General features: G+C 35.5%; 1 protein-coding gene across 1 annotated transcript in view; it reads left to right on the forward strand.

The window, feature by feature from the left end:
* LOC102399288 (cadherin-10) overlaps positions 1-24,333 on the forward strand; it is a 194,269-nt gene that overhangs the window by 70,179 nt on the left and 99,757 nt on the right. The gene's annotated exons all lie outside the window — the stretch shown is intronic.

The raw sequence follows: 24,333 nt of genomic DNA on the forward strand, positions 1-24,333 counted from the left end.
TGTATTTAAAAATCAATGATTGGAAGAAAACTCTATGTCAATCTAGTCACTTAAATTGACAATGCATGAATATTACACATATCTCATTGCTGTTGACTTTAGTGAGGAAGAAAAGATGTGTTTAGAAGTTCTTCGATATTTTGCAGAATGAGAAAGCAAATGTCATTAGAAACATGACCTAAGGCCAAAAAAATACTTACTTCTAAGAAAATTCCAGATATAATATTCCAGATATAATATAATATAATATAATATAATTCCAGATATAATATTCCAGATATTAATGTTACTTATTTTTCTAAAGTCCTACCATGGGGACATTTATGTAAGGAAGAAACAAATGGAAAGACAAGCAGTTAAAAGTAGTTTTCTAATCAGGATATGATCAAATGAGATTTCATGCTGTTCAGTTATAAAAGTTTGGGAAGAAAATGATCTGTGGTTAGGAATGGAAGGATAAATGTGACAAAAGTAACAATGCTTTTATACACTGGGTTGTATTAATTTCAGTTTTCTTTCTTGACACTATCTGAATCTAATCAAAATTAGGTAATTTCTTAAAGAAAGAATTCTTTTAATGGTGTTATTATTTTTATGGACAGTTTATGAAACTATGTTAAAGGGAAAAAAAAGTTAAACACACTCACAAAAGGCAAACAGATATAATCAAATGTTCTTATAGCTCAAGCAAAGACTATAAAATTAGGATAGCTCCATGACTGTGTTAGCATTTATTGCATCAACCTAATGCTTTTGTACTGTGGTGTTGGAGAAGACTCTTGAGAGTCCCTTGGACTGCAAGGAGAGCCAACCAATCCATTCTAAAGGAAATCAGTCCTGGGTGTTCTTTGGAAGGAATGATGCTAAAGCTGAAACTCCAGTACTTTGGCCACCTCATGCAAAGAGGTGACTCATTGGAAAAGACTCTGATGCTGGGAGGGATTGGGGGCAGGAGGAGAAGGGGACGACAGAGGATGAGATGGCTGGATGGCATCACCGACTCAATGGACATGAGTTTGAGTGAACTCCAGGAGTTGGTGATGGACAGGGAGGCCTGGCATGCTGCAATTCATAGGGTTGCAAAGAGCAACTGAACTGAACTGAACTGAAACTTCAGTAGAGTCATTCGCATAATTAAATTCATGCTTGAAGTTTTTGTCTTCTAAGAAAAAGAATTTGAGAAAATATATGTTCATTGATTTTTTTAAATACTTTGGTATGTTTTTTCATGTTCCAGTTATTTCAATCCTTTTAAAATCTCTGGCAATATAAGAATGATGGCATTAAAGGTTAAATGTCATATTGACTGGAAGGAGAAAAAAAGAAATGGCAACCCAAGCAATTTTACCAGAAAGCAAGCAGTAGTGGACTTATCACAGGTGTCATCTGATCAAATGCCTGAGATCAGAAGGTGAAGGCAAATTTTATGGTTGCTGCAATAGGCAGCTTTCAGTTTATGAAACCAACCACATGAAAATATAATAACTGAAATTTGATCCATAGAAACTATAAATGGTTTCATTTGGTTCTTCCTAGACATAGCAGTTATTTGCATAGATTTTCCTTCATCTAGTCCTTAATGAGTAATAAATGTTGCTAAATTGAATTGCATTATGTGCTGTTGTGATGATAGTCAAGCTACTTTATGTGCTTTCATTTGTTCTTTCTCCAAAGAATATCAATAACATGAAATCAAGAACTTCATATCTCCTTTTCTCTCTCTTAGATTTTAATATATAGTTGATTGGATTAACCTGAGTTGTATTGAACTGAATTCTCAGAGTGGTCTGGTACCACTTAGCTCTTTGGTGGGGAACACTAATGTAGAATTTACATTACTATGGGGTATTAAAGCCGGTAAATACTTAAAAGATGTATGCATTTTGATAAACAACTCAAATGCTACTTCCATAGTCTGCTCTATAAAAGCAAGTCAGAAAACTCTTTAATAAGTAGAGTCATAAGGAACTTAAAGAATGTGCTCACCAGTTTCTTCTGTGTCCTGAGCTACCAGATCAACAGAAATAAATATATTTGATGTTGTAACTCTGACTTGACTTCTGATATTCAGAGCATCTGTTATTTGGCTTATATTTCAAGTCCATTTTGTATTTCTATCATTTATTCATGTAGTGATCTGTGAGTGTGTATGCTTAGTCTCAGTCATGTCTGATTCCTGCAACCCCATAGACTGTAGCCTGCCAGGCTCCTCCATCCATGGGCTTTTCCAGGGAAGAATACTGGAATGGGTGACCATTTCCTTCTCCAGGGGATCTTCCCGACCCAGAAGTTGAGCCCAGGTCTCCTGCATTTTAGGTGGATTCTCTAATGACTGAACTACAAGGGAAGCCCAACCTGTGAGATACCTATCTTTAAATGTCCCTTGTCTATAGTATATATGTGTATTATATATACTTGTCTATATATATATAATATATATATTATATTGCCTTGTACAATATAATATATATAGTATATATGTATATTATCATTGAATGTTTATATTGCATAATTACTTATATAAAGATCTTATTTTAGAGATAAACATATCAATGTGTGTATGCAAAAAAGATAATATGCAACATAGAATATTTTTAAATGTGCATTTTAATGAATATAATAGGAAGCTAAGATATATTCTCTTCATGAGATATAATTTTTTTTGAAATTTCCTAGATATTCTTTCCAACATTGCTTATAATAAATGTATTACATATTCATCCTTTCAGAAATTCTGGTTCTAGTTTTTACTTTGTTTAAAGTAAATATGTGATATTGATGCTAAGTGATTCAATGAATAGTTTAGTTTAGAGGTAGAAGTTATAATTGTCCCAATTACTAGACACATGGGAAGACAATGACAGAGACTCCATTGTTGTGGGGAACAGTGGGAGCTCTGAGTAAAGCCAATGAAGAGACTTACAATGGGGAATTGAGGACAAAACTGAAAAGCACATGCATAAAGAGGGGGACGTTTAAATACCGAGCAGCCAATGTGAGCAAATGAGAAAGTGAAAGTCGCTCAGTAGTGTCTGACTCTTTGCAACCCCATGGACTATGCATTCCCTGGAATTCTCCAGTCAAAACACTGGAGTGGGTAGCCTTTCCCTTCTCCAGGGGATCAAACCCAGGTCTCCTGCATTGCAGGCAAATTCTTTACCAGCTGAGTCACAAGGGAAGCCTGTAAAACAGCCAGTCGATCCTGTAAAAAAATGGATGGCATATAATTTTTTAGATAAAAACCCATTACTGCTTACAGAATTAAAGCAAGGGAAAGAACCCCTTAGTCCTCATTGGGTTAAAGCAGAAAAAAGCTTAGGAAAAACATGTTACTGCCAGTCTAAACATTCATATATATCCTTGCTACTGCCACTATTTTCCTCTCTCAGTGGTTAAATCAGTTAACTTCTTCTAGCCTTCATTTTCTCACCTATTGTATGATCATATCAGTGGTTTTGCATTATATATAAATATATATTTATATATTTACCACTGAGCCACCAGGGTAGCCTATAAATGTACATTATATATATATTCAGTTCAGTTTAGTCTCTCAGTCATATCCGACTCTTTGCGACCTCATGAATCGCAGCACACCAGGCCTCCCTGTCCATCACCAACTCCCAGAGTTCAATCAAACTCACGTCCATCGAGTCAGTGATGCCATCCAGCCATCTCATCCTCTGTCGTCCCCTTCTCCTCCTGCCCCCAATCCCTTCCAGCATCAGAGTCTTTTCCAATGAGTCAACTCTTTGCATGAGGTGGCCAAAGTACTGGAGTTTCAGCTTTAGCATCATTCCTTCCAAAGTAATCCAGGGCTGATCTCCTTCAGAATGGACTGGTTGGATCTCCTTGCAGTCCAAGGGATTCTCAAGAGTCTTCTCCAACACCACATTTCAAAAGCATCAATCCTTCAGCACTTAGCCATCTTCACAGTCCAACTCTCACAACTATTCATGACCACAGGAAAAACCATAGCCTTGACTAGCCGGACCTTTATTGGCAAAGTAATGTCTCTGCTTTTGAGTTGGTCATAACTTTCCTTCCAAGGAGTAAGCGTCTTTTAATTTCATGGCTGCAGTAACCATCTGCAGTGATTTTGGAGCCCCCAAAAATTAAAAAAAAAAATATATATATATATATATACTATATATATATATATACACACACATTATATATATATATATACATATATACATTATATATATATATATAATGTATATATTATATTAATGTACAACATTATAGGCTACCCTGGTGCCTCAGTGGTAAAGAATCTGTCTGCTAATGCAGGAGATGCAGGTTCAATCCCTGGGTCTGGAATATCCACTGGAGAAAGAAATGGCAACCTACTCTAGTGTTCTTGCCTGGGAAATACCATGTACAGAGGAGCCTGGTGGGCTACAGTCTGTGGGATCACAAAAGAGTTGGAGGGAACTTAGCAACTAAACAACAACAAATGTACATTATATTTTTAATTTTATATGATTACATTATAAATGTGAACTGAATAAGCATTTAAAAGCCCATTTATTAAGAAAAATTAAAAAGAATAAGAAGAAATAAAGGAAGACTGAGGAAAAAAAAGAAGAAAGCCAGTGGTGGAATTGCTACTGCCATGGCTTTTATTAAGAAACTAGCTAAACCCATGATGAACTCAAAGCTTTTCTTTGTTCACCTCTCAGTGATAAAAAAAAAATCTTTTCCTCTAAATAATTTAATCAAATGTATTCTAAACCAAAATACATTTCGCATAAGTTTTTTTTTTTTTCAGTGAAATTATCACAGTATTGACCTTTAAGATGGGATAGTGTCTGCTAACCTTTCTCTACCTTCCAAAACAAGGGGTTTAAAACTTGAACTTCAGGTATCTAGTTTGCTCTATGCTGCTTTTATATCTCAGCTTCCTATGAACATTTTTAAATTCCCCAATTTAAGATTTGAGAAATATTGTGTTTATCAACTATTTTTATTAGTTTAATTTTTTTTTACATATAGCTTATCACAGATTTTCATTGCCTGTTTCAGTTGCTCTAAATAATTTCAAATCTCTAGGCTTCCAAAAATTCAAATAATGACATTAAGCTAGATATGCTTGAATTTACTTTGAGCTGTAATAAACACACAGTTCTAAGTGAATTACTAATTCTATTTACTGTCCAAATTTTTCAGTTTATATAATAATTATTCTGAAGTTGAGAAAAACATGTTAAAAATATATTTTGAATCAAAAGCAAGAGAATGAGAAAGATCCCCAAACACCAAAAACTTAATAACATAATTGAGCAACAATAAATATGATTTTGAGTCAGCATAGTATCAATAAAATAATTCACTCTAGGAAGTCAAAACATAATAATTTTAATAAACAATTAGGACAACTGTCTAACTTCTTGACTTAATGTAAAAATATACCATCTGGACACATGAAAGAGATTCTTGGGGCCTCCAAGTGATTCAGACCTGATAGTCTCATTGATGTCATCATTCTCTAAATGTAGAATACATTTGACACATAGATTCTTTTTTTCCTGGTGATTGATTTTTTTAATTATTATTATTGAAGTATAGTTGATTTACAATGTTGTGTTAAATTCAGGTATATAGCAAAGGGCATATATATATACACACACATATATATTCTTTTTCAGATTCTTTTCCCTTTTAGATTATTATAAAATATTGGTGTGTCTGCTACATCTCCTGCATTGGCAGGATAACAGAAAGTTATGGGACCCTTTCTGTCTTAGATACCGCACAGACGGCAAAAGCCTGAAATACAGCAATATTTGGCACTTACTATTTTGTCTGAGGCTTTTGGGATTTGTGCTCTGTCTGAGATAAAAAGAGTGTCATAACTTTTTGTTATCCTGACTTAATTTGAGATTTGCATTACATGAATCTATGCTACTAAATGTCGAGCCTGGAGAGGCAAGTTATTTTTATTTGTTTATTTCTTTGGAAGGGGCTTTTAATGTGCAACAGTTTATAATTAAGTTATCATTGGAAATTTCTAGAAGAAAGGTGTTCCAAAAACTGGAAAACAAAAAAAGTGTTATTCATAAGAGAATCACCTGACTTTAAACATTCACAAAGTCAGAAAGTACCAGCTGCGCTCACCAAATTAGACTGTATGTGTTTTGTCCTTAATAATATGGGTACAATCAAATCAAACCTAGTTGCAACCAGTGAAGGACTAGTTGGAACTATGGTAGAATAAACTGTCCTGACCTCCCCACTGCAATCTTCCTATGGAGGAAGAAGTTCTCAGGTGAACTTGTGGAAGAACTTTATATCAGAGTTTAGAGAGTTAGAAGCACTCCCTTTGACATTTTAAAAACTGTGCTGAGGCCGAAAGTTCCCAGGTGATTTTTTTCTTTTTTTTAAAATACAAACATAATGAAGAGAACCTACATAAAACACACACACACGCACATTTAGCTGTTTCATACATATAGGCTTGCTTTAGTGCTGAGATGGGAGAAGGAACGGTCTTGTGATAGAGTTATTTTCTATCTGAACCCCAGTAATGAAAACCATAAAAGGAGTGAATTTAGTTGGAAAATATCCCGGAAGAAAATAAATCAGGATGACTTGATAGACATCAACAGAAAATCCTTTAGATTAAATGATTAATTGAAACCTTCCTGATGAGACATTTGGACTTTTGAGCTACTTCACTTTCACTTTCACATAGATGTTATTTCCCTAATATAGGTAAAGGGAATTTGCTCAGTCTTGTCTGACTCTTTGCGATCCTCATGGGCTGTAATCTACAAGGCTCCTCTGTCCATGGAATTTTCCAGGCAAGAGTACTGGAGTGGGTTGCCATTTCATTCTCCAGGGGATCTTCCCAACCCAGGGGTCAAACACGGGTCTCCTGCATTGCAGGCAGACACTTTATCATCTGAGCCACCAGGGAGGTTAATATAGGTAAAGACCACAATTAAAAAAGATGAACCTGAATTAGAATTTATAAAGATTCTACTAATCCTCAAGCATTTTTAAATAGAGACATGTCCTGCAAAACCCTGATACTGTTTTCCAGGCAGACCACCTTTGGTTTTTCATTTTCAGAATGCATCCAATGTCTATATCTCTCAATATTTCAGCTAGAAGTTACATTGGAAAATTATGCTCACATCCTCAAAGCTCACTATAACATTTTAACAAAGTAGTTAAATTGAGGAAGATCTTAAGCTGTGTTCCACATATATGTGGTAGAAGTTCAAAACCACCCATAGGTGGTTTAAAGATAAGAGAGGCTATAAAACAGAACGTGTACCTAAAATTTTGTAAGCTTTTTTGGGAAGCCATACTAATTCATGTTAACTCATAAGTGATCAGGTAACACCGATTTAAGCATTTTATGTATTAATGTTATAGCATGCTATTCTTACATAGAGATTTTACTATGTTTTATTTACTTTTTAAAGAAATTGGTTTTGAATTTGGGTTTAATGTGTAAGCATTCTATTTTTTCCCATTTAAACTAAGGGGAAATAGACTTCTTGTTAGCATTTTCCAATAAAATATCCAATGCCAAATATCAAGTTAAAAAAAAAAGATAAATGGAATTAAGTATGGGATACTTATATATAAAAAAACAACTTCAATCATTCTTTTACTTAAAAGTTCTTACTGGTAGTAGTGACAGTATATAATTACTAAACTCTTCCATGAACTTATTTACATAACATGCTATATCACCGTATAACCCTCACAGAACAACAGTACATCCACATCACCTAAATAATTTACCACGCTCGCTGCCCTTACCGTACTCTAGTGATCTGTGGGAAGTCTATCTTTCCACTCATCTTTATACCCTTGATTTAGTAACCTGGAGAAGCTGTTTCCATCTTTTCTTTCCCACCAGCCTTATTTTTATATACCCTTCTCTTGGACTTACCATTTTATAATCCCATCCACACAGAAGCTCTCTTGTCTCTTTTTTCTGCTTCTTCAGTTTGTCTCCCAGCATCTTTTAAAATCTACGTCTCTATGCTGTGTCCCCTGAATTTATTTTTATTGGGTTATGTTTTATATAATAGATAATTATGGATTTATTTTCTAAAAATATTATTTCTATGCTTTTAGACCAATCAATTCACAAAGATTAGTAACAGTTGGAAGTAGATAGAAGCACTTTGATAATAATAATAGATGGGTAATAATTTTTTAAAAATGACTCAATTTCTCTGTGCCAAATAAACTTTTAAAAACATTAACTATTATTTTAAAATATTAAATTTAAGAAAAATTTAGATATACAATTTAACCCATCATTTTTCAAATATGGAACTTCAAGAAATATAATAATCTTCTAATGAAGATTATGTGAAAATTGAGTCAGACTTTTGGCTAAAGTTTGAGAGAAATTTCTGTAAATGAAAAATGTATTTAAATCTCACTTAAATTTGTTCTGTAGAAAATCTCTTAGTATAATTAATCAGTAAGAGGTGAGTGTATAATGGCCATGAAGCATAGGAAATTATTATTATGGCATTATGAATTTCTACCAAAGCCCTCTCATTTTCTTTCTTTGACAATATACAATTATATTGTCAATTAAATTTTTGTCCCCTTTGTACTAAACAATAATGTTCTTTTTAGTAAAGAAAATGAAAAAAGGGGATGCATGTTATTATGCTTGCTCATCAATGTCTCATACTTGGAATATGTTCAAATATTCAAATTCTCTGTTGCTTCTTATGAAAATCTGAATAGAAAAGGACAGTACACTTCAATAAATTTTCTGAAGTGAATTCTTAAATATTTACAGAATATAGTTATGTCTTACTTTTTGCAACCCCATGGAATATATAGTCCATGGATTTCTCCAAGCCAGAATACTGGAGTGGGTAGCCTTTCCCTTTTCCAGGGGATTTTCCCAACCTGGGGATCAGACCCAAGTCTCCCACATTGCAGGCGAATTCTTTACCAGCTGAGCCACAAGGGAAATCCAATATAGTTAAAATTCTACTTTCATTTTATCAAAGAATATGATTTAATCTGAATTTTATTATCATTATTAATATTGGTGGTGGTGGTATTACTATTTTGCTAATTGAGTAACTGCATTTCATGGGCTCCTGGTAATTATAAATAGAAGTTAAAGAAAAACATATTAGTTTGCAGGTAAATGAACTAAGTTTATAAAAGGGAACAATGAATTGCTGGGATATAATATACAAACCTTTGGTTTTCTCCCTAGAACTCTAATCCACAGGAAGCAAAAACACTTTATGCAAATTTCAGATTCTCTCTGGTAAAATTCTTTCACTAACCTCGCTTTTAAAGCTATACTTTATGCATTTATAGATTACATAAAGTTATTAAATTTAGAATTTTAAATGAAGATATTAAATCTCAGTGCAGGATTAAAATTATTTTATCAAATAGGAAATTAAGCTATAAGAATGTGTACTTCTTGAGATAGCATTTATCTCAAGGAACATTTCCTATTTTGACTGCTGTTTAGCTTAAATTCCCTCAGTGAACTCTTCACTTCAGTGTTGTATCTTCCAAATATCCCCAAAAAACTCTAACAAAATTGAATTCTTCAATTTTCCCTGATACTAGTTCTGCCACTGGAGAAGGCAATGGTACCCCACTCCAGTACTCTTGCCTGGCAAATCCCATGGACGGAGGAGCCTGGTTGGCTGCAGTCCATGGAGTCACTAAGAGTCGGACACGACTGAGTGACTTCCCTTTCACTTTTCACTTTCATGCATTGAAGAAGGAAATGACAACCCACTCCAATGTTCTTGCCTAGAGAATCCCAGGGACGGGGGAGCCTGGTGGGCTGCCGTCTATGGGGTGACACAGAGTCAACACGACTGAAGTGACTTAGCAGCAGCAGCAGTTCTGCCACTATGTACAAAACAACATCATAAGCTTAGCACCAAATCTAGTTTGTAAATGTTGGGTTATCCTGAGATCAGAGGAGCAGAGGGATAATGTTGTGAATCATGCACTGAGTGTATGCATTCCTGAGAGGCCATATTCCATTTCAGGGCAAAAAGATACACTTCATTTTTAAAAGCATTTAGTAGCTTTATAGTATTATTTCCAGTGAATATATTGTAATTTATTTTACCATTTCCTTCTGAAGGACTTTTATTATTAAAAAAAAATTAAGCGATATAATCATATGTTATTTCACACAGTGCTGGTATAGCTTTAGGAATATGACTAGACTTGAAATGTTGAAGCAAAGTTTGGAAACTTTAAACTTTCAGAGGGATTGCTAAATTGCTCTCCATTATGTTGTTTGAATTTATCATGCTAACAGCAAGGTACTTCAGCAACTTTTGTTGTTCAGTTGCTAAGTCATGTCCGGCTCTTTGCGACCCCATGGACTGCAACACACCAGGCTTCCCTGTCCTTCACTATCTCCCGAGTTTGCTCAAATTCATATCTATGTAACTATTTAATTGTTTAAATCTCTGTACTATCAACATTTGAAATAGTTTTTCAATCTTGTAAATTAAAACACTTCTCTTATTTTAAGTGAGAATGAACATTTCTTCATGTGTTTAAAGCATTTTTTATTTAAATTAGTGTTTATATCCTTCACCAAATTTTCTATTGTTAAACTAGTTTTTTTTTTTTTGACCTGTAAGTTCTCTTTATTAATTGACCCTTAATTCTTTTTTTTACTTTCAATGTGATACATGCTGAAAGTTGAATAAAACACACATATAAACTTTAACAAATAAATGTATGACCTCAACTCCAGTCAAGAAATGGAAAATTAGTGACCCCTAAGAACCTCTGTGTGTCAGCAACAAAATCATTCCTCCTGTATAAAAGTGGCAATTACATTCATTTGGGGTTAATAATGCCTTGTGTTTCCTTATAGTTTGAGCCAGTCATAAACAACATGTGAGTTTTAAATGTTTCTGAAATTTAAAGTAATCATTGTTCACATATTCTTTTGTGTCTTTTGCCCAAATGGGGTTATGAAATTAAACCATATTTTGTGCAGAGGATCTCTGTGTTTGGATTTACTTCTACATTATTATCAGTAATGGAGATACAGTGTTGTGCCTTCACCTTACTTTGGTTCTTGCTCACAGTACTTCTGTGAATGTTTCTGTACATGCACTGTTTTGCTTATGTACATTGAAAGAGTATATGATTAAGAGTAAATGTGCTGATCTTTACTGGAGAAGGAAATGGCAATCCACTCCAGTACTATTGCCTGGAAAATCCCATGGACAGAGAAGCCTGGTAGGCTACAGTCCATGGGGTCGCAAAGAGTCAGACATGACTGAGCGACTTCACTTACTTACTTAATGTGTGCCTAGCTTCAATTTTTCCAAGTATTGCCATTTTAGTTTCCTCGACTTTAACCAGTGCATACTCCCACTGTCAGTATACAATGGTTTCTTTTATTCTAAGTAGAGATTCAATTTTGTTATTTTTAGACTTTTCTCTTTTTAAATCTGATGTTTTAATTGGCATTTTCCTGAATAACAATGAACTTTGTGTGTGTGTCAACAAGTTTTTCAAGTGTTCTATCAACCATTTCTTTTATTTTTTTAATTTTATTTTATTTTAAATTTTACATAATTGTATTAGTTTTGCCAAATATCAAAATGAGTCCGCCACAGGTATACATGTGTTCCCCATCCTGAACCCTCCTCCCTCCTCCCTCCCCTTACCCTCCCTCTGGGTAGTCCCAGTGCACCAGCCCCAAGCATCCAGTATCGTGCATTGAACCTGGACTGGCGACTCATTTCATACATGATATTTTACATGTTTCAATGCCATTCTCCCAAATCTTCCCACCCTCTCCCTCTTCCACAGAGTCCATAAGACTGTTCTATACATCAGTGTCTCTTTTGCTGTCTCGTACACAGGGTTATTGTTACCATCTTTCTAAATTCCATATATATGCGTTAGTATACTGTATTGGTGTTTTTCTTTCTGACTTACTTCACTCTGTATAATAGGCTCCAGTTTCATCCACCTCATTAGAACTGATTCAAATGTATTCTTTTTAATGGCTGAGTAATACTCCATTGTGCATATGTACCACTGCTTTCTTATCCATTCATCTGCTGATGGACATCTAGGTTGCTTCCATGTCCTGGCTATTATAAACAGTGCTGCGATGAACATTGGGGTACATGTGTCTCTTCCCTTCTGGTTTCCTCAGTGTGTATGCCCAGCAGTGGGATTGCTGGATCATAAGGCAGGTCTATTTCCAGTTTTTTAAGGAATCTCCACACTGTTCTCCATAGTGGCTGTACTAGTTTGCATTCCCACCAACAGTGTAAGAGGTTCCCTTTTCTCCACACCCTCTCCAGCATTTATTGCTTGTAGACTTTTGGATCGCAGCCATTCTGACTGGTGTGAAATGGTACCTCATAGTGGTTTTGATTTGCATTTCTCTGATAATGAGTGATGTTGAGCATCTTTTCATGTGTTTGTTAGCCATCTGTATGTCTTCTTTGGAGAAATGTCTATTTAGTTCTTTGGCCCATTTTTTTGATTGGGTCATTTATTTTTCTGGAGTTGAGCTGTAGGAGTTGCTTCTATATTTTTGAGATTAGTTGTTTGTCAGTTGCTTCATTTGCTATTATCTTCTCCCATTCTGAAGGCTGTCTTTTCACCTTGCTAATAGTTTCCTTTGATGTGCAGAAGCTTTTAAGGTTAATTAGGTCCCATTGGTTTATTTTTGCTTTTATTTCCAATATTCTGGGAGGTGGGTCATAGAGGATCCTGCTGTGATGTATGTCAGAGAGTGTTTTGCCTATGTTCTCCTCTAGGAGTTTTATAGTTTCTGGTCTTACATTTATATCTTTAAACCATTTTGAGTTTATTTTTGTGTATGGTGTTAGAAAGTGTTCTAGTTTCATTCTCTTACGAGTGGTTGACCAGATTTCCCAGCACCACTTGTTAAAGAGATTGTCTTTAATCCATTGTATATTCTTGCCTCCTTTGTCAAAGATAAGGTGTCCATATGTGCGTGGATTTATCTCTGGGCTTTCTATTTTGTTCCATTGATCTATATTTCTGTCTTTGTGCCAGTACCACACTGTCTTGAGAACTGTGGCTTTGTAGTAGAGCCTGAAGTCAGGTAGGTTGATTCCTCCAGTTCCTTCTTCTTTCTCAAGATCGCTTTGGCTAATCGAGGTTTTTTGTATTTCCATACAAATTGTGAAATTATTTGTTCTAGCTCTGTGAAGAATACCATTGGTAGCTTGATAGGGATTGCGTTGAATCTATAAATTGCTTTGGGTAGTATACTCGTTTTCACTATATTGATTCTTCCAATCCATGAACATGGTATATTTCTCCATCTGTTAGTGTCCTCTTTGATTTCTGTCACCAGTGTTTTATAGTTTTCTATATATAGGTCTTTAGTTTCTTTAGGTAGATATATTCCTAAGTATTTTATTCTTTCCGTTGCAATGGTGAATGGAATTGTTTCCTTAATTTCTCTTTCTGTTTTCTCATTATTAGTGTATAGGAATGCAAGGGATTTCTGTGTGTTGATTTTATATCCTGCAACTTTACTATAGTCACTGATTAGTTCTAGTAATTTTCTGGTGGAGTCTTTAGGGTTTTCTATGTAGAGGATCATGTCATCTGCAAACAGTGAGAGCTTTACTTCTTCTTTTCCAATTTGGATTCCTTTTATTTCTTTTTCTGCTCTGATTGCTGTGGCCAAAACTTCCAAAACTATGTTGAATAGTAATGGTGAAAGTGGACACCCTTGTCTTTTTCCTGACTTTAGAGGAAATGCTTTCAGTTTTTCACCATTGAGGATAATGTTTGCTGTGGGTTTGTCATATATAGCTTTTATTATGTTGAGGTATGTTCCTTCTATTCCTGCTTTCTGGAGAGTTTTTATCATAAATGGATGTTGAATTTTGTCAAAGGCTTTCTCTGCATCTATTGAGATAATCATATGGTTTTTATTTTTCAATTTGTTAATGTGGTGTATTACATTGATTGATTTGCGGATATTGAAGAATCCTTGCATCCCTGGGATAAAGCCCACTTGGTCATGGTGTATGATCTTTTTAATGTGTTGTTGGATTCTGATTGCTAGAAGTTTGTTAAGGATTTTTGCATCTATGTTCCTCAGTAATATTGGCCTGTAGTTTTCTTTTTTTTCTTCAGGTCATCTATTCCTTGCTTATTGGTTGTTTCATTCTGAAATCCATAATAGGTGTGTAGCACTTATTATTTTTAGATACGCTCTAGGTTACCAGGTTACATCTCTGAATAAAAGACAACACATCCTGCGTCATGAAGCTCACTTTTTTTTTTGGGGGGGGGGGGTGTGGGAAATGCAGGAAATTAAAAATAAATATAATAAATATAGAAGTCTTATAGTATGTTAGATGGTAAAAGTTGCTATCAGAAAAGAAGAGAGAGGTACTTCTCTGGTGGTCCAGTGACTAAGACTCCATGCTCCCAATGCAGGGGGCCTGGGTTCAATCCCTGGTCAGGGAACTAGATTCTATATTCCACAGCTAAGAGTTCACATGCTGCAACTATGAGATCCCACATGCTGCAGCAAAGACCCAGTGTAGCCAAATAAAGAAAATATTTTTTTTTTAAAGAAAAGAGGAGAGAAAGCAAGGTAATAAATATTGAGAGGTGGAACAGATCAGATGATGGTAGTCAATACTTCATCACTAAAAAGGTGATATTTAAGCAAAGGATTTGGAGGAAGTGAAAGGGGTAACTAACAGCTATTAATGGAATACATTTTTCTTTCTTTTTTTTTGCATCAAGATGAAATAGTTACTACAAACATTGTAAATCAAGAGATTCTCCATGAATATTCAAGGAAAGGCAAGGAGGTATGTGTGCCTGGGGCAAAAGAGGCAACAACAACAGTAACAACAGAAGGGGAAGACAGAAAGGTTAACAGTATGCACAGATGCTACAGAATGTGGCAGACAGAATAATTCCCTCAAAGACTCTTGTTATTGTTCAGTCACCCAGTTGTGTCCAATTCTTTATGACCCCATGGACTGCAGCACGCCATGCCTCCCTGTCCCTCACCATCTCCCAGAGTTTGCCCAAGTTCATGCCAATTGCTTTGGTGATGCCATCCAGCCAAAGCATCCTCTGACACCCAAAGATATCCACATCCTGATTCTCAAAATTTGTGTATATGTTATTTTAAATTGCAAGCAGACTCGTAGCTGTAGCTGTAGCTCCAGCCTGTAGCTGTAGACTCGAAGCTCTTGAGATAGGAGAGATTATATCCTGGATTTCCTGTGTGATCCCCATGTAGTTCCATGGTTCCCTGTAGGGGAGTAAGACAAGAGGTTTAAAATCAAAGGAAAGGGATGTCACAATGGAACCAGAGGTTAGAGTAACAAGCTTTGAATGTGGAAGGAAGGAACAGGGGCCAAGGAATACATAAACCCTCCAACAGCTGGAGATGGCAAAGAAACAGTCTCATCTGGAGCCTCCAGAATGAGCAGAGCCCTGCTAACACCTTGCTTTAGACTTCTGACCTCCAGAACTGTAAGAAGATAAATTTGTGATGGTTTAAGTAACTAAAGTTTGTGATTTTACAGCAGCTATAGGAAGCGAAGACATAAGATACTGTATTTTGTCTTTGACTCTGAGTTGAAATGGGATGATATTGTAGAATTTTTAGCAGAAGATTGACATTGTATGAAATAAGTTGTTAAAATATCAGTCTGACTTCTGGCATTAAAGTTGGCACAGTAGAAATCGGTGTAGTTTCATGCATAGATGTTAGGGAGCATTGTTACAGATGACTCAAAACATTTTGGGCTGAGCAACTGAAAACTGACTTGCTTTTATTTGCAGTAGTAGGGCATTAAGAGTAAAACCTCGAGTTCATCTTTGGATATGTTAAAATAAATGGAATTTTGTGATTATATGAGTTCAGGAAAGATTTCTAAACTGATCTCTTAAAAGTCATCAGCATATAGATGAGAGATGGGACTGTAAGATATCAAGAAATTGAATGTAGTCATAAGTGGAAATAAAGCTGCTTTCAAGGGCTAACCCACATTAAGATGTATGCGTGAGAAGGAGGAGGATGTGGGACAAAAGAACAGAAAATAACAAATACAATCAAGAAAGAATATTCTTTGAACTGTGAGGAAAACTAAGACGTTGGAGTGTCTTAGAAGACTGGCAAAGAACATATTTGGAGAGGAGAATGTGTTAACTGAGTCAAAAGCTGCTAAGTCAAGTACGTGGAGAGTCCTATTGACTTTAGTTTCATGGAGATTCTAGGTGAACTTACTTTTATGGTTCCAATGATGTGGGTCCAGAATTCTTACCATAGTGGATCTCAAAGGGAATGGAGAGAGAGAAATTGGAAAAGTCACACACAGGGAACATTAGAGTCTTGCTGTAGCAAGTCTCTAGTCTTTTTGTAGCACTATCTGATGGGGAGAGTGTGAGTTGGATCAAAAAAAAAAATAGGAACAACTCTTTTTTGACTTGTCTTTCTGCATTGAAAAAAAACTCCAATAGAATATTGAATAGATGATATGAGAGGGACTATATTTTGTTCTTAATTTGAAACAGTGCTCAACAGTTCAGTTCAGTCACTCAGTCGTGTCCGAGTCTTTGTGACCCATGGACGATGGCACACCAGGCCTCCCTGTCCATCGCCAACTCCCAGAGTTTACCCAAACTCATGTCCATTGAGTTGGTGATGCCATCCAACCATCTCATCCTCTGTCATCCCCTTCTCCTCCTGACCTCAATATTTCCCAGCCCCAGGGTCTTTTCACATGAGTCAGCTCTTCACAGCAGATGGCTCAAGTATTGGAGTTTCAGTTTCAGCATCGGTCCTTCCATTGAATATTCAGGACTGATTTCCTTTAGGATGGACTGCTTGGATCTCCTTGCAGTCCAAGGGACTCTCAAGAGTCTTCCCCAACACCACAGTTCAAAAGCACAGTGCTCAGCATGTTATCATTAATTGTGAAGTTTCTTAAGGTTGTTTTAAAATATATTTTTATCGGACTAAAGGATTTTCTTTTAATCCTAGTTTGCTTTGCTTTTAAATCATAAATGAGTATGAAATATTGTCAAATATATGTATCCATCTGTTGAACTGTTTATTTTCCCTTCAGTATGTTACCAAAGGATTGCCTTATTTTTCTTATTTGAACTAAACTTGAAGATTTGGAAATAGGCCATACTGGTAATGATATAAAGCTTTATATTGTCAAATTCCATTTGCTCTTTCTTTGTTTAAAATTTCTACTTTTATAAAATCATTCATTTTCATACAAGATATCTCTCAGTAAAATTACTGTTTCTATTATATCTAGACATCAAAGTTACAACACTCATATAAAATGAGACCACTTTTTATTACCACTTTTTCTGTTACCTTATGTATTAATAATTTGTGTTTTGGTGTAAACACCAATACAGTATACTAACGCATATATATGGAATTTAGAAAGATGGTAACGACAACGCTGTATGTGAGACAGCAAAAGAGACATAGATGTATAGAACAGTCTTTTGGGCTCTGTAGGGGCAGGGATGATGTGGGAGAATGGCATTAAAACATGTATAATATCATATAAGAAACGAATCGCCAGTCCAGGTTCGATGCAGGATACAGGAAGCTTGGGGCTGGTGCACTGGGGTGACCCAGAGGGATGGTATGGGGAGGGAGGTGGGAGGGGGGTTCAGGATGGGGAAAACGGTTACACCCGTGGTAGATTCCTGTTGATGTATGGCAAAACCAATACAATATTGTAAAGTAAATTAATTAATTAATTAATTAAATAAAAATAAAAATAATTTGTGTATGCAATTGTATTAATGCTTTCATGAATGTTATCTAGAATTCATTTAGAAATTTCTTCTGTACAATTGTTTTATTATAGGGAAATGGGGGCGATTGACTTATTTTCTTTAATGGTTATAGGACTTCTCAAGTTCTCTTTCCTTCTTGACTTAGTTTTTTCTAAATTTCATTTTTGGCATCTGTTAAATATTTGGACATATAGGCTGATGGGGTAAATCTAGAAGGCTTCTTAGCTCATGGTCTAAAAAGAATTTGTATATGTTTTTAAGGCTAGATATTTTTTTAAGAGGAAAAAGAAGAAGGATATGGTGCAGAAATTGTGTGTAGCCCTCAAAGTTAAAATATTTATTCTCTGCTTCTTTACACAAACACAAAAGTATGTGGAGGCTAGGGTTAGAGGCTTTTTTAAGAGGAACAGCACAGAAAGTCCTCTTTTTCTATGGTCATATGGGACTATAAAAAGGTTTGTGCAAGCTGAAAACATACAGTATCATTTTAATAATCAATGAGGAAAATTAAAACTGTTCTGTTATGTTAGAAGGTTTTTTTTTTTCAAATCTTCAAAACCCATTTAATATTTGCTACTAATTTAGTGAGTGAAAGTGAAGTCACTCAGTCGTACCCGACTCTTTGTGACCCCATAGACTGTAGCCTACCAGGCTCCTCTGTCCATGAGATTTTCCAGGCAACAGTACTGGAGTGGATTGCCATTTCCTTCTCCAGGGGATCTTTCCAACCCAGGGATTGAACCCTGGTCTCCCACATTGTAGACAGATGCTTTACCGCCTGAGCCAATAAAAAATATATAAAACTCATATTGTTTCAGTTCAGTTCAGTTCAGTCGCTCAGTCGTGTCTGACTCTGCGACCCCATGAATTGCAGCATGCCAGGCCTCCCTGTCCATCACCAACTCCTGGAGTTCACTCAAACTCACATCCATCGAGTCGGTGATGCCAGCCAGCTATCTCATCAATCTGTCGTCCCCTTCTCCTCCAGCCCCCAATCCCTCCCAGCATCAGAGTCTTTTCCAATAAGTCAACTCTTCGCATGAGGTGGCCAAAGTACTGGAGTTTCAGCTTTAGCATCATTCCTTCCAAGAAATCCCAGGGCTGATCTCCTTTAGAACAGACTGGTTGGATCTCCTTGCAGTCCAAGGGACTCTCAAGAGTCTTCTCCAACACCACAGTTCAAAAGCATCAATGCTTCAGCGCTCAACTTTCTTCACAGTCCAACTCTTACATCCATACATGACCACTGGAAAAACCATAGCCTTGACTAGACGAACCTTTGTTGGTAAAGTAATGTCTCTGCTTTTGAATATGCTATCTAGGTTGGTCATAACTTTTCTTCCAAGGAGTAAGTGGAGTAAGTGTCTTTTAATTTCATGGCTGCAGTCACCATCTGCAGTGATTTTGGAGTCCCCCAAAATAAAGTCTGACACTGTTTCCACTGTTTCCCCATCTATTTGCCATGAAGTAATGGGACCAGATGCCATGATCTTTGTTTTCTGAATGTTGAGCTTTTAGATAACTTGTTCACTCTCCTCTTTCACTTTTATCAAGAGGCTTTTTAGTTCCTCTTCACTTTCTGCCATAAGGGTGGTGTCATCTAGTATGCTATAATTTAAAAGAAATTATGCTATAATTTGGAGAAGGCCATGGCACCCCACTGCAGTACTCTTGCCTGGAAAATCCCATGGACAGAGGAGCCTGGTAGGCTGCAGTCCATGGGGTTGCTAAGAGTTGGATACGACTGAGCGACTTCACTTTCACTTTTCACTTTCATGCATTGGAGAAGGAAATGGCAACCCACTCCAGTGTTCTTGCTTGGAGAATCCCAGGGATGGGGAAGCCTGGTGGGCTGCCGTCTATGGGGTTGCACAGAGTTGTACATGACTGAAGTGACTTAGCAGCTGCAGCAGCATGCTATAATTTAGAAACATTGATAATTAAATAATTTTATTTTCTAAAGAAAGAGTAGCTTGAATAGTGCTTACATTCTTTTCTTCATATATATGAACTTTTTTTTATGCCTTGGCCAGATTCTCATATTCCTTCCTAAGTATTTTTCTAGTGAAATATCTTTAAGAGTTCCTTTAATATATAATGTTACCTGGAGGCTGAATTGTAAAAGTACCACAGACTATTTTAATCACTGTTCACCCCCTGTCCACCTGACTTATACTGTCTTTGACTTTTATGTTCCTTATTTGTTTGGATTTATTCACACATTTTACATTTTCTTCACTATTTCTCCTTACATATTAGACTTTCAGTGAGAGATCATTTGCTTTTGCTATGAAATAATTATATTCATTAGTGTATGTGCTAGTGATGGTATCTTCAACTTGATTTTATCTGAGGGTATTTTTGGCTTTGTGTTAAAAAGTTAATTTTTGTGGCTACAGAATTTGAAAGTGATAGCCGTATCAGGTAACATTTCTCTGCTCCCTGGATTATGAATGGATTGCTGTTTCTGAGAAATCAGCTGACCTCCTTCTTCTTTGAAGATAATTCACATGTTTCTATCTGACTTCTTTCAAGTTTTATCTTTAGGGTTCTCTGGTTTACTGAAAAAAATTTAATCTGGCTCAAAATATTGTTGAGGGTCATCTTGTCATGGTCAGTTTTTTTTTTTTTTTTCTTTACCTTTAATTACTTAACCCTTTTCCCCTCTATTCCTCCAAGTTTGCTTACAGTAAGGCAATTTTCTTTCTAATTCCATAGCATGAGCAACTGGTTTTAACTGTTAAATGTTTGAATGTTGAGTCTACATCTTTGGCCTTGAATTGTGTACCTGTTACACAAGAAGTGCAACAAACCTGAAAAACAAGTTTTCTCTTATAAACATATTCACATAGTAAAAGCAGCTTTAGGATTTGCTATTCTACTTACAGACATATGTGACCTAAGGTGTTTATTTCCCATTATACGTGGTTCTGTCATATCACCTTGTCTTTATTACTTTAAAAGAACTGTTGTTTATATTCTCTCCAGCATTTCAAATTGTTTTTAAGATAATTTTTTCCAAATAACTTCTCTACCATTTCTGAAAATGAAGATTTCTTCCTATGAGTTTTATTAGGAATTGCAAATATATATTCCCTAGTATAAACTGTGTTTTACTATTTGAGTGTGTATCTGTAAGTAAATTATTCAGTTACTTTTATGGAGTTAAATTATTTATTTCTTTTGTTTTCTAAGTTGTTTCCTTTGTTGTTCTGATCTCTTCTTGGAAGCAGCTTCTTTCATTCTTTTCATTTCTCTCTAAATCATGTTATTCCAAACTCAAGTAATTTAGTGTTTATTTCCTATATAACCACAACATACCATCAAATCAGGAAATTAACACTGGTGCATTATAGACATTACTTCAGACCCCATTCAAAGTTTGCCACTTTTTCCAGTATCATTCTTTATGGAAAATCGAGGCAGTTAATCATACATGGTTTTTAGTTGTCATACCTCTTTTTTTTATTTCTGTTTTCTGACATAGTTCTCAATGATTCTTTGATTTCATGATCCTGAGACTTTTGAAGATTACAAGCCACTTATCTTCTGAATTGTGAAATGTTCTTCAATTTGTTTGTGTCTGATGGTTTCTCATGATTAGATTTGGGTTATGCATCTTTAGCGGGAAATCATGCAACTGATTCTGTTCTTCTCATTGCCTCTTATCAGGGGGTGCAAGGTTTCAAATTGTGCCATTCTTGGTGATCTCTATGATTATTGGATTAAAATGGCGTCTTCACTATAAAATTATTGTCAAATTATTTTCTTTTTTTTTAAATTTGCTTTTTTAAGCCTTTTATAAGAGCAGTTATATGTTCACAAAATGATGGAGAGGATGGTGCACATATTTTACATATATCTCTTGCCTTGACATGTGCATACCCTCCCAGTTATCAAGATCCCCCACCAGAGTGGTGCATTTTTATGAATGATGAACCTACAGTGACAAATTGTTATCACTCCAAGTCCATAGTTTACTTTGTAGTTGACTTTCCATGCTGTACATGCTATGAGTTTGGGCAACATATGACGATAACATCTCATTGTGATGAAACCATAGGGACTCTACTCTCCTTATTCATCCCTCCTCATCCCCTAAATATGACAACCAGTAACCTTTTACTCTCTCCAGTTTTGTCTTTTCCAGAATGTTATATAGTTGGAATCACACAGTATGTAACCTTTTCAGATTAGCTTACTTCATTTAGTAATATGAATTTAAGGGTCTTCCTTGTGTTTTCATGGTTTCATAGCTCTTTTTCTGTGTGTGCTGAATGATATTTCTTTGTCTGGATGTGTCATAGTTTTATCCATTCACCTACTGAAGGGTATCTTGGTTGCTTCTGAGATTTGACATTTATAGGGAGAACTGCCTGTAGGTGTTTTGTGAACATCCGTGTGTACATGTTCTGTGCACATAAGTTTTCAACTCCTTCCTTGAAATACTGAGTTGGATCAAATGGTTAAAGTTTGCTTAATTTTGTAAGAAATCAACGAAGTATCTTCCAAATTGGCTGTACTATTTTGCTTTCCCACTAGCAAAATATGAGGCTTCCTGTTGTTCCACATCCTCACCAAAATTGGGTATTGTCAGTGTTCTAGATTTTGGCCACTTAATAGATAGTGGTATCTCATTGTCATTTAGATTTGCATTTTCCAGATAACATATGATATGGGAAATCATTTCATATATTTATTTCGTATCCATGTATCTTCTTCAGTGAGGTGTCTCTTAAGATTTTTGACCTATTTATGCTTGAGTTCTTTGCTTTTACTGTTGATGTTTAAGTGTTCTTCATGTGTTCTGGTCCTTTATCAAAAACGTCATTTTCTCAAATATTTCCTTCAGGTCTGTGGTCAGGCTTCTCATTCAGTTGCCATTCTCTTTCACAGAACAGACATTTTTAATTTTGATGGAGTCCAGCTTGTCATTTATTTATTTCATGGTATTATATCCAAAATATATCACCATATCCAAGGTCATTGAGGTTTTCTCGCATGTTATTGTCTAGGAGATGTATGGTTTTGCTATTAGGTCTGTGGTCCACTTTGAGTTTGGTTTTGTGTTGGATATATGTCTGTGTCCGGATTAATATTTGCATGTAGATGTCCAGTTATTCTAACACCAATTTGTTGTAAAGACTATTGTATTGCTTTTGCTCCATATCATTGACCAGTTAAATATATATGTAAGTCTATTTGTGGGCTCTTTATTCCGCTCCACTGATCTATTTGTCTCTTCTTGCACAAATACTTCCCTATCTTGATTACTGTAGTTTTATAATAAGTCTTAAAGTTGGATAGTGTCTGTCCTTCAATCTCATTCTTTCCCTTAAGTTTTGTTTTGGCCCCAAGGCTTTTGCCCTTCTATATAAACATTGGAATCAATTTGTCATTATCCACAAAATAACTTACTGAGATTTTAATTGAGATTGCATTGAATCTCTAGATCAAGTTGGGAAGAACCAATATCTTGATTTTATTGACTCTATCCAGGAACATACAATTTCTCTTCATTTATTTAGTTCTTATTTGATTTTAGTCTTCAGAATGTTTTTAGTTTTTATTCTGTGGATTTTGTACGTCCTTTTGAGATTTATATACAGGTTTTTAATTTTGGTAATGATACTGGGGCTTTCCTGGGGTCTCAGTCAGAGGTAAAGAATCTGCCTGCCAATGCAAGAGATGTTGAGCTTGATCCCTGCATCAAGAAGATCCCCTGAAGAAGGACATGGCAATCCACTCTAGTGTTTTTGCCTGAGAAATCTCTTGGACAGAGGAACCTGGCAGGCTACAGTCCCTGGAGTCCCAAAAAGTCAGACACGACTTAACAACTCAACAGCAACGACAAATGTGATGGTATCGGTGTCCTTACTTTCAGATTTTACTTGCGCATTGCTGGTGTATAGGAAAATTATTGACTTTTGTATGTTAACCTTGTATAGCAACGTTGCTATAATCACTTATAAGTTTCAACAACATTTTGTTAATTCTTTCAGATTTTCTATATAGTTGGTTTTGTCATCTATGAATAATGCTATTTTTTTTCCTCAATATGTACACCTTGTATTGCTTTCTCTTGTCTTACTGCACTAGCTAAAACTTCTAGTATCATGTCGAAAGGCATGGTGAGAGGAGTCATCATCTCACTGACCCTGATCCTAGTAGGAAAGCTTCAAGTTTTCCACCTTTAAGTATGATGTAAACTGTAGGCTTTTGTAGATAGTCTTTATTAGGTTGAAGTTCCCCTCTGCTCTTTATGTACTTAAATTTTTTGACATGAATGGGTGTTGTATTTTGTCAAAAGATTTTGTGCATATATTGATATGACCATATGATTTTTGTTTTTCAGCTTATTCTTGATGAATCTTTTTTACTTTTTCTAACTCAGTTTGCTTTCTTTCCAGATATAGTCTTCTCTTTTATCTACTATTTTTATAGCAAGTTCTACTGTCTATTTTATTGTTTCCTTTATTGTTGTCCCATTTTGTTCTCTTCATTCTTTTTGCATAAATTCTGTTTATA

Source organism: Bubalus bubalis, chromosome 19 (assembly GCF_019923935.1).
Source record: "Bubalus bubalis isolate 160015118507 breed Murrah chromosome 19, NDDB_SH_1, whole genome shotgun sequence".
NCBI classification, from domain to species: domain Eukaryota; kingdom Metazoa; phylum Chordata; class Mammalia; order Artiodactyla; family Bovidae; genus Bubalus; species Bubalus bubalis.